This window comes from Leucoraja erinacea, chromosome 40 (genome assembly GCF_028641065.1).
Source record: "Leucoraja erinacea ecotype New England chromosome 40, Leri_hhj_1, whole genome shotgun sequence".
Taxonomy (NCBI): Eukaryota; Metazoa; Chordata; class Chondrichthyes; order Rajiformes; family Rajidae; genus Leucoraja; species Leucoraja erinaceus.
Window position 1 is genome coordinate 7,284,700 of NC_073416.1, and position 12,140 is coordinate 7,296,839.

Below are 12,140 nucleotides of genomic sequence, written 5' to 3' on the forward strand. Positions count from 1 at the left end.
TGAGTTTCTCCAGCACTTTTGTCTACCTTCGATTTTCCAGCATCTCCAGTTCCTTCTTAAACACGTCACCTATTCATGTTCTCTAGAGATGCTGCACAAAGATCCTATAGGATCCTATAGGATCTTTGTTGCTGCCAGACCCGCTGAGTTACTCCAGCACTCTGTGTCTTTTTTTTGTGGTTTACAAACCAGCATCTGCAGTTCCTTGTTTCTACAACTAGTGCCTTCAAAGCAACAAAAAAAACATTCAAACGCGCTTGGCAGAAGTATGACGAAACACTGAGCGCATAAAGAAATAATTAGGCAAATGACTAAAAAAAGTAGATCAAACAAAATAGAAACAAGGTTTAATGTGCCTGTAAATAAGGAGGGGAGAGGCGGAAAATTTTCGAGTGAATTCCAGAGCGCTAGGCACGGGGAATTGAAGCCGCCAGCTGCGGCTAGTGGGAACGATGAAGAGGTCTGGTGTGGAGAAGCAGAAAGGTCTCAAAGGTTCACGGGATTTGAAGGGGTCACTGAGTAAGGAAGTATGGGGAACGAGTTTAACGTAGCGGAGAGAGCAAGGTGCAAGCACACAACAAAATATTGAGAAAACAACAGCGAATGACAATCAGATGGGGGGGGAACATTTATAATTTGCATTCACGATGGAAGTAATCCCTTAAACTGTTTTGATCAAGATTCCAACATCTGCAGTTTCTTTGTCTCCCTTAAACTCCTCAAAGTTTCCGAGTGATCCCTGCGTAATTCCCAGTTCTGTTCCTCGCCACCCCCACCCCTCTGTCTATTGTGAAGATAGATAGGTGTATCTATCAGTGTCGCTCTTGCGTCCTTCTCGACGTTCCAGGAAACGTGGAGGTCACATGTCTGTCCCATCTCCATCTAAAGGGGCTGTCCCACTTGGGCGACCTAATTGGCGAGTTTAGAAGAGTTTGAAAAAATGACATGTAGAAGACCTCCTTCGACTATGTAGAAGACCAGCTTCGACTAGCTACAACTAACTTCAGGAAAATTGGACACCCGGGAAACATTGGGCACATTGGGAAAAGTGGAGAGTGAAGACGACCTCCTTCGACCTCCCTTCGACTATGATGAAGACTATCTACGACTACCTTCGACTACCCTCGATTACCTACGACTAACATGCCGACCTACTATGGCCTACTATGACTAAACCTACGAGTATCGATATTTTCCACGGCGACCTTTTTTTACTCGCAAGCATTTTTTAACGTTGAAAAAAACGCCGCGACCTAGCTGAGGCCTCGAGTACGCGGAGACCACTCTCGAGCATGATGGAGAGTTATGAAGACCTCCTACGACCTCGTGTCGACCATGCTGCGAGTATGAGTCGAGTGTAAACTCGCCAAAACTCGCGGATTAGGTCGCCCAAGTGGGACAGGCCCTTAACACGCACTCAAGAGAGAGAGAGGGGCCAGAAGTACACAGACAACTATCATTACCAGGATTGCCCAGTTCAATAGCTTCCCTATTGGGAATACCCTGAACAGTGACATCAGTGGTAAATACATGATTAGCAGTTGAGTTCACACCCACCAGCAACACCTCAGAAGGCAGTAGAGGCCGATTCAAAAGAGAGTTAGATAGAGCACTTAGGGCTAGCAGAATCAAGGGATATGGGGAGAAGGCAGGAACGGGGTACTGATTGTGGATGATCAGCCATGATCACATTGAATGGCAGTGCTGGCTCAAAGGGCTACTCCTGCAGCTATTTTCTATGTATCTATGTATCTACAGTATCTACCACACGAGCATTGCAAGTGTTACTAAAATACAGCATGGAGTTTTCTTTTTTTGTTGGTTGAAAGTTAAGATTGGGTCTAAGGGCTGGTGAGGTTGAAAAGCAACACAAGTGAAAGCAACCTTTCCCCCCAAAAAATATGAACACGAGAAGAACAAAATAAATAGGAGTTGGTCAATCAGCCCATCCAGTCTGCTGTGCCATTCATCGAGACCATGGTTGATGAATGCCCTTTATTCATAAAATTAGCAATATATTAGTCACCACACCTCACATGTCACCATTCACAGTACAAGGGAGAGAATTCTATTTACACACAAGATTCACATTCCAGCAACATTATGTCAATTTTCCCCGAGCGCACATTTCGTGAGCCGTGTCAGGAGTGTTTTTATTACATAGGGTCTGGCCCGTCGGTGTGGAGTGAACCCTATACCCGTGGTCAGTCCCACACCGTGGCTGGTCAGAGCTTCAGCGCGTCCCTCAGCAGGTACTCCTGGGCCTTGGAGCGAGCCAGGCGGCAGCATTCAGTTGCAGACAGCTCCTTGTACTGGAACACCAGTGATTTCAGGCAGAAACAGAGGGGCATCCACCACTGGATTGATTGTCTTCCAGCAGCAGTTGGTGTTTGTCTGTGTGTGTGTCCTGAGAGTAGACCGCAGAGCACAGGGTCTTTGTTATCAGTTTAGCATGAGTCGTTCGAGATATGCTGAATTTCCGTAGCCTTCTGAGGAAGGGGAGGCGTCGGCAGGGCCAGCCTTCGGACATGCGGGGCCCAATTGGGAACAATTTTGTTGAGCCCCAGGTTCCCAGCCAAGGTCTGTAGATTCATAGAAATATAATTAAAGTCTATTATAGACTTTATATCTCTATGGTAGAATGGAAAGTAATCAAAATGTGCGCTTAAAAAGTGCCTGCGACTTAATGGACCAAACAGATCTAAGCTACATTTTAATATAAAATTGCATACATGTAAGCCGACAAGTAACAAACAAAATGTGTAGATCACCTCTGAAAAGTACATAGTTACAATACCACTTGTTTTAGTGACTGTGAAATGAAAAAAAAAAAAAAAAATTAAATAGATCCTGGAAAACCAATAACCATTGGTGAAAAACCAGTCCAGGCATTAAATTTTGGGCTTCAGCCCCGCCGCGTCGCTGTGCTCTCGTGGCTGCAGTGTCGATGTGGTTGGACCAGGACAAATTGTTGGTGTTACTTACACCAAGGAGCCAGAAGCTCTCAACCATTTCCACTTCAGCGCCATTGCTACAGACTAGGGTGTGTATGCCACCACGCCTCCTGAAGACGATGATTTGCTCATATTGAGCGAGCAGTTGTTATCGTGACACAACATCATCCTGTACCTCTTTTATCATTGTGGTAGTTTTACAGGTACCAGCCCATCACTGCGCAATGGCAGGAGGGCCTTGGACTGTGGCCTTTACACAAAAGGACACAAAGTGTTGGAGTAACTCAGCGGGTCAGGCAACATCTCTGGAGAACATGGATAGGTGAAGTTTTTGGGTTTGAGTTTTTATTCAGACCCCCTGCAGCGGGGGAGTCAGCAGGTTCCATCAGGAGGTGACAAAAGAGACCGCGTAGGATCCGTACCGTCCGTCAACACGTGGAGCTGCCGGTCCCCGTAATGGCCGCACTCACCGCGCCAACCAGGGTGCAGTCCCGAGCCACACATCTCAGTGTAGAGTATCTGCACGGCTTGTAGCAGCCAGCCCAACACCAGCCCTTACACACTAAGCATTGGGCTGGAGGTAAGGCTGAGAGCAGGGATTTGCACACCGCTGGGCAGTGAACCTGGCACAAAGCCCTGCTCTCTATTTCTATCACACGTTCCCCAATCTCAGATCCATGTCCCTCCATTCTCTGCTGTTGTAACACAAACCCGGCACCTACAGTCGGTGCAAAATAAACGTCTCAAATATCCTGTCCTGGGCCCAGCACATATATGCAATCACCAAGAAGGCATGCCAGCACCTCTACTGTCGTAGGTTAAGAGATAAACCTTAACGAGCACACGGAAGACCGCTCCTTCTCTTCTTTGAACAACGTTGAAAGATCTTTACATTTCCAAGAGGCCAACAAGACAATATCAGCATCCTTCAGTTCTGCACTGGGGACGTCAGCCGGCATTACGTGCTTTCATGTCTACAGTGATCCTCAGACACGTGGCCTGATTCTGAAACGAGGGTGTCATCTACTGATCCATCGATGATACCAGCATAGCCACCGGCTTCACATAAAACCTGCCACTTCTACAATGCCTTTCCGAGCCTTGGCTGATATGAAAGCTTTCTGGACTGCTCACTTCCTGACCAAAGACTCAGCCACCAAAGTAAATGGAGCTGAGAAAATACAAGCCTACTTTCAACACATAAACTGTACAGGAAATCGTACCAATGCAAATGTCAAAGGCAGCCATATCATGTTAAAACAAGCAACTGCTTTCCATCAGTTAAACCAGGTCAAGATCAACAGCGTGGCTTTTAGTCTGCAAACTCACATCAGGTAACAATGGATTAGGCTGATGATTTGGTCGGCCAGATCTGCTGCTTTTTGCCCGTATTTCTCAGCTTTATTACAAATTACTACAATAGTAATTTAAAATTAGCTACACAAACAACTCACAACTGCACAGACCTCAATATCACTGCTAAATTCAAGTAATATAATGTGAAAGCACAGACAAGATTAATCCTTCAGAGCAAGATTTGTAAGCATTAAGCTTTCTTTCAAAACAAGACCATGTCTGGATAATTTGTTTTTAAAGTCTGGATTAAAGGACACATATATTGCAGCAAATTTTCACAGCTTCAGTACAAAAAGTGCATTTGAGTTACAAAATGAACATATGCAAACATAGTTTAAATAGACAAAATAGTGGCAAATCATTCCCAAAAGTATTTGGAACTATTCTGAAGGTACTGTAATCCGTTATCAGCTTTTCCCAAGGCTGGCGTGAAGGGGGTCAAAGATACCTTCTGATTTCCTGGCACCTGCAGAGATTTGTACCCTTGCAATCCTAACATACAACATAGGGAGCTGAAACTTTTACACACAAGACTCAAAGATAGTAACAATCTGTATTTATACAACACCTTTAATGTAGTAAAGGTGTAATGCTTTACAGGAAATTCTTAACAAATGAAAACTGACATCAAACCAAAACGCAGTTGCAGAGTTGCTGCCTTAATGCGCTTAGAGTGCCAGACTCCCACACTCCAAAGACGTACAGTTTGTTGGTTAATTGGTTTGGATAAACTGTCCCTAGCATGTGTAGGATAGTATTAATGTGTTGATTCGGTGGGCCGAAGGGCCTGTTTCCACACTGTATCTCTAAACTAAACTAAACAAAGGAGGAAATATTAAATCAGATGACGCAATGCCAAAGGATTGAGTATTGAACAGCATCTGAGGGAATGAAGTGGAGTCATAAAGAGAATCGGAAAGAGAATCTGGAGTTTAGGACCCAGACGCAGAAGGCTTGGCTGTCAGTGGTGGGGTTAATTAAGTGAGGGACACACAAGAGGGCAGAGATAAAGGAATGCACAGTTCTCAAAAGGTTGAGGGGATAGAGATAGGGACCTTGGAGGGATCCAAACACAAGGATTTTGTTTTATTGAGTTGTTGCTTATCTGGGAGTCAATGTTAATCACAGTGGAGGTGAGTGAATGAGACTTGGTACAAGTCAGGACACAGGCAGCAGGGTCTTGGATTAATTCAGTCACCGATTGATAGGGTCAGAGTCATACAGCACAAAACAAGCCCTTTGGCCCATTGGGTCCACGCTGATCATCAAGCACCCATTTAAACAAATCACATTTTATTCTCCCCACCTTCCTATCAACCGCCCCCATGTTCTGTCACTCCCCACATACTAGACGCTATTTACAGTGGCCAATTAGCCCGCCAACCTGCACCACTTATGATATGGGAGTGCTGCTGTTGAAGGAAGAGGCTCCAACTGCTGCAGGAACTTATGAACTGTAAATTCTTGACAGTACATAATGCCCACTTCCACCCCCAGTGGCAACAGGATGAAGATGGACAGAACACGAGAGGGAAGAGGTCTGGTCTGTGCAATTCTTTGTCACCTTTGTACGACAGTGTACAAAATAGCTGCCAAGTTTACTCAACTGTACAATGTAGTTCTTCCTTCAGAATATCGACTTTAGAGATACAGCATGGAAACAGGACCTTCGGCCCACCGAGTCCATGCCGACCAGCGATCACCCTATCCTACACATTGGGGACAATTTACATTTTACAGAAATCAATTAACCTACAAACCTGTACTTCTTTGGAGTGTGGGAGGAAATCAGAGCACTCGCAGAAAACTCACACGGTCACTGTGAGAACATACAAACGTACAAAGTCAGCACCCGTAGTCAGGATCGAACCCGGTTTTCTGGCGCTGTGAGGCAGCAACTCTACCGCTGCACCACAGTACCGCCTCTTTGTGCATTCCTTTCAATGTGAGGTGTTTTGGGCACTCCCGAGAAACATTAAGAAGACACCACGTAATTGTAAGTTCTGCCATTCCACTTAACAGCGCAGATGGATGCGTAGAACTTCTACTGACTATCCGCTACGTTCCCTAAAGGGCCTGTCCCACTTGGCCGTCATTTGCGCCTCATTTACACGTCATACGTAAAATAGATCGACGTGTCGTGACGTGCGACGTCGCGAGCAAATCACGCGTCATCAGCCGTCTGGTGCGAGTGACGTCATTAGAATACCCTGCTTCCTTATTAACCATGCTTCACCACACGATACAGCGTGCGACGTCAATGCATCAAAGTGTGTAGCCAATGCGTGAGTGTGCGTATCCAATGCGTCAGCGTTTGTACGCGATACGTCACGCAGGTGGCGTGCGAGGATTTTGTTACAAAATCCTTGAGCGCCGCGCGCCACTACATGCGATTCCACGCCTCACCATGCGCAATGCGTGCGTCACCCACACGCACCCCACGTCGACCTATTTTACATATGGCGCATAAATGAGGTGCAAATGACGGCCAAGTGGGACAGTGTTCCGCACATTTTCAACAAAGATAATTAATAAATGTAATAAGGTAAAGGGCAAGGTCTGGATTTTACAGGGCAGTTGGAATCTTACCAATCTGTGAGGGTGGGCTTCCGGCTTGCCTTTCCACTCCTTCCTGTCATTGCTCCTGCTCCTCATCATTATGGTGGGCTGCCAGTCATATTTCTGGTCCAGCTGTGATTCTTCTTTCATTTACATGATGTTGCATCCAGAAAAAAGCAAAAATAAAACATGTGGAATATCAATCTTAACCAGAGACTTTAAACTTCAGATGCTGACATGCTTACAATGCAGGTCCCAGCACTTTCCGACACTGAGCTGCCATTTTGAATTTGCACAAGAGACTGCAGATGTTGGTTTACAAAAATTAAACACACAACGTACTGGAGTAACTCAGCGGCTCGGGCATCGAGTTGGGATATTATGCTACAGTTGTACAAGATGCTGGGCCTGAATTATAGGGAGAGGTCGGGCAGGTTAGGACTTTATTCCTTGGAGTGCAGGAGGATGAAGGGTGATCTTATAGAGGTCTATAAGACCATGAGGGGAATAGATGGGTAAGGGCACAGAATCTTTTACCTAGACGAGGGGAATCAAGCAGGGGATATAGATTTAAGGTGAGAGGGGAAGGAGATTTAATAAGAACCTGAGGAGCAACTTTTTCACACAAAGGGTGGGGGGTATATAGAACAAGCTGCCAGACGAGGTCGTAAGGCAGGTACTATGAACACATTTAAAGGGCTTTGGAAAGGTACATGGATAGGAAAGGTTTAGAGGGATATGGGCCAAATGCGGGCAGGTGAGACTAGTGTTGATGGGGTACCTTGGTCAGAGTGGGCAAGTTGGGCTGAAGAGCCTGTTTCCATACTGTATAACTCTATTCCAGCATCTGCAGTTCCTTGTGTCACTATATCACCAGTGTTCTCCAACAGCGAGCACTAGAGGGTGACAAAGTACCATTAACTGATGTAAACATCAATCCTGTACAATCGCTACATAACCTACACTCCCATAACGCTACATTGTCCTCCCAAGCAACAGATGTTACTTTTCTTTTTTAAACCGGATATACCATTTTCCTTTAGCCACTCATCAAAACCGAGAGAATTGCCACAAAAAACTACTACCCACTATTCTCTGTCCTGATCGGATATGTATTAAATAGTGAGGGAAGGAGGAGATGCTACTAAATATCAATAAACCTGATGATAAATGCTTCATAACCTAGCCTTGAGAAAACAGTACATCCCAAGCTAATTAGAGCGTATAGATGCCAGGGCACGAGAGAGGACACAAAAGTGCTGGAGTAATTCAGAGGCGGTTCAGGGAGCATTTCTGAAGAACATGGATCGGTGACATTCCAGGTCGAGACTCTTCTTGGTCCCGACCCAAAACTGCACCTCTCCTTTCCAAAAAAACATGAACACAGATTTAAGGTGAAAAGTGATCTCGGGGGTGCGAGGGAACATTTTCTTTTGAAGACACTGTGATAATCTAGAGCCCACTGTCTTTCAGGATGAAGGAAACAAAGTCAATTAGGGTTTTCAAAAGGGAAATGGATACGCACTTGACAGAAATAATTTACAAGGCGATGTGGAAAGAGACAGGAAATTTCAGCTTATCAAGGGCCAACATGAATAAGATAGGTAATTTAGACACAAGAGCTGGAATGATTCTATGATTGTACATGTAAGCTGTTTATCTGGAAACTACTGTTTTCTTCAGATGTCCTTTGGGATAGAATCAATCTTTGTCTAAGTATTTATAACATTAAATTGCTGACATTTTTGCTACTATGTAATTATCTTGTAAATATTTTAGTGCAGGGGTTCCCAACCTATTTCGTCCCGTTTACCCCTGGCAACTTTAATAGCACTTAACAATGTTATTTCACTTATTCATGAACGACTAATGAACAGAACCAAACACAGTCAGTCAATGAGAAAATAAAATGTACAAATCCAGAATCAACAAATTTACCCTCTGGGGATAAATTTACCCCAGGTTGGGAACCCTTGTTTTAGTGCAATGCTGCTTTCAGACTAGGCAGGAATGTATAGGTGCATATAGACACAAAATGCTGGAGTAATTCTGCAGGACAGGCAGCATCTGTCTGTCTCGCTGAATTACTCCAGCATTTTGTGTCTATCTTCGGTTTAAACCAGCATCTGCAATTCCATCCTTCACATGTACAGGTGCATAATCATTTTCAGTTATGCTATAAGTGTGGGTAAAAACGGCTTGTTCAATAAAATGCTGTCACATTCACAGCTCGTTGGGAACTATCCAGACAAAACCTCCTCTCCCTGCAATCCCTACGACCAAGAAGGACAAGAGCAGAAGGTAGAAACTCAAAGTGCTGGGGGTACACAGCAGGTCAGGCAGTATCTGCCATTTTAGGGAATGGACGGACTGCTTCTTCAGACTGATTCTTCCATCTCTGATTCTTCTTTTCCCTTTCTGGATCTCTCTGTCTCCATTTCAGGAAAGAAGTGAGCAACAAACATCTATTAGAAGCTGAAGATACACGAGACTGCAGTGGCTGGAATCTTGAGAAAACCAGTGTTGGAGGAACTCGGCGGGTCAGGCAGTGTCTGTGGAGGGAATGGGCAGACGAGGTTGCTTCAGAAGGAGCCAGACTTCAAGCAAATCCTTCAAGCTAAAACCTCAGTAAAAACTGTTATAATCTTTAATGAAGGCCTGAAGAAGTAACACGCAAATAGGTGGAATGGCAAGCTGTGAAATGGATATTGTGACTCTACAACGGGATTCAGGCAGACTGATTAAGTGGATGAAAACGTGGTAAATGGAGTTCAATGTGAGATCGTGTGAGGTCATGCACTTCCATAAGAGGAATCCAAAAGTGGGTTATTGTCTAAAGGGATAGAGGGTGCAAATAAGTGAAGTTCAGAGAGATCAAGGTGTTCTAGTGTATGAAATAACAAAATGTTAGGCATGAAAGTAAATGATATATTGGTCTGGTAAGGACACAAAATGCTGGATATCTCATTGGGTCAGGCAGCATCCTTGGAAAACATGGATAGGTGACGTTTTGGGTCAGGACCCTTCTTCAGACATACTGGCCTTTCTTTCAAAGGGGAAGAGATTAGAAATAGGGACGCTTTATTTCCATTGTACAGAGTGTTGCTGTGGCCACACCTGGAGTACTGTACACAGAATATAATAACATTGGAGGCAGTCCAAAAGAGATTTACTACATTAATTATTGGGAAGAGCAGATTGCCCTATTGTGAGACTAAACAGGTTGTGTAGGTATTGTTTAGAGTTTAGAAGAATGTGTGGTGGCATTATTACTGAGTCATCGAGTCATTGAAGCATGTAAGATCGCAAGATGGCGTGACAAGTTAAATGTGGAGATGTTTCCACCAGTGGGAGAGTTTTGAACAAGGGGAAATAATTACAATGGGCTGGATATTTAGAAATCCAGATGTGTAGACATTTCTTCCAGCAGAAGGTGGTGAATCTCTGGAAACTTCCAGAGAGCAGTGGGGCTAACTCATTAGAAGTCTTCAAAGAGAAGGTAGATGCATTTTTGAAAGATGAGGGATTTGAGGGCTATGGGGAATTGGCACAGAGGAAGAAGTGAAACCTGGTTTGAAGGCCCCATTCCTTCTTTGTTTTGTATTCTTGTGAAGAGACAAATTGAATAATAAACGTTATCACATTGTTACAAAATCTGTCATTTTTGTTTCTTTTTAACAATTATTTAGTTCAGTCTTTATTTTGGGCATCAGAAATATCACTGGAAGTTGCTACAATTTAAAAAAATCTAATAATTGCATGGGGAATTAGATTATAAAATACTGTAGCAACTGCCTTGTGGCATCCTTGACATTGACAGTACCTACTACAACAGCGCCATCTACAGGAGTAAATGTATTCGCAGATACATATACCTACACAATACCTACAGCACCTGTACGTTTATATTAGCTGGTACACAAAAATGCTGGAGAAACTCAGCGGGTGCAGCAGCATCTATGGAGCGAAGGAAATAGGCGACGTTTCGGGCCGAAACCCTTCTTCAAGCCGTTTATATTAGCCGTTTATATTAGCTTTCGGTTTGTTATTATTGTCATGTGTCCCAAGATACGGTGAAAAACCTTTTGCTTTCCAACCTGGCAGATTATAACATCAATGAAGGTAGCGCAAAAGAGGGAAAAAACATAATGTAGTATTCAAAATTACATCTTAGTTTAGTTTAGTTTATGATTGCACCGTGAATAGTGAAAAACTTTTGTTGCGTGCTGTCCAGTCAAAGAAAACTTTAATGCCCCAAAATTGGGCTTTAATGAACTTCATTTAATGACTTCACGACTTTATTAAATGACTTCATTATTTATTAAATGACTTCATTAAAGCCCAATCCTTCTCTCCAGTGATGCTGTCTGACCCGCTGAGTTACTCCAGCATTTTGTGTCTAAAGTTCATTAAAGGTAGTTCAACTGTCTCGAATGAGGTAGATGGGAGGTCAGGACCGCTCTCTAGTTGATGAGAGGATGGTTCAGTTGCCTGACAACAGCCGGTAAGAAATCTGGAGGTATGTGTTTTCACACTTCTGGACCTCTTGCCTGATGGGAGTGGGGAGAAGAGGGAGTGACCGGGGTGAGACTGGTCTTTGATTATGCTGGCCGAGGCAGTGTGAAGTGTCAATGGATGGGAGATTGGTTTGTTTGATGGTCTAGACTACGCCCACAACTCTCTGCGCTTTTTATCTGCAGCGTTGATAGCTTTTGTATCTTCTACCTGACAGACGAGTGGGAGGGGGCCTTGATTATATTATAGGTTTGCTGAGGCAGTGGGAATTGTAGATGGAGTCAATGGAGGGAGAGCTGCGTGATGGACTGCGCTGCGTTCACAAAGCTCTGTAATTTCTTGTGGTTCTATGCAGAGCAGATCCTTACCAAGCTGTGATTCATCTGGATAGGGTGTTTTCCATGGAGCATCTGTAAACATTACTGAGTCATTGGGACATGCCAAATTTCCTTAGTCTTCTGAGGAAGTGGAGGCATTGGAAGTAGAGGGGGAGGGATGAGGTAGGAGCTAATGGGTATTAGGTGGATCCAGGTGCGGAGAGCTTAATGGGCAGGCACAGCCAGGTTGGGATGGAGGGGTGGAAATAGCAACAGAGACAGGAGGTGATCGTGAAGTCATTAAATGGCTGCAGATTATGGAATCAGATAAGGGAGGTGAAGAGTGGAACCAGATAAGCAAGGATGATGCGCAAGTGGGAAAAGTGATGCAAGGGGTGCGGATAGGGGGACCGAGTGGCCATATTTAAGGGCAGCAGGG

At 44.3% G+C, this 12,140-nt stretch overlaps 1 long non-coding RNA gene across 1 annotated transcript; it reads right to left on the reverse strand.

Moving 5' to 3' along the window:
• Positions 1-388: 388 nt before the first annotated feature.
• On the reverse strand, positions 389-11,499 carry LOC129714772 (uncharacterized). Its single transcript, XR_008726389.1, has 3 exons — positions 7,651-11,499; positions 6,900-7,012; positions 389-2,582 (listed from the first exon to the last, which is right to left on the reverse strand). It is a non-coding gene; the product is annotated as an uncharacterized LOC129714772 (long non-coding RNA).
• Between the last annotated feature and the right edge of the window lie 641 nt (positions 11,500-12,140).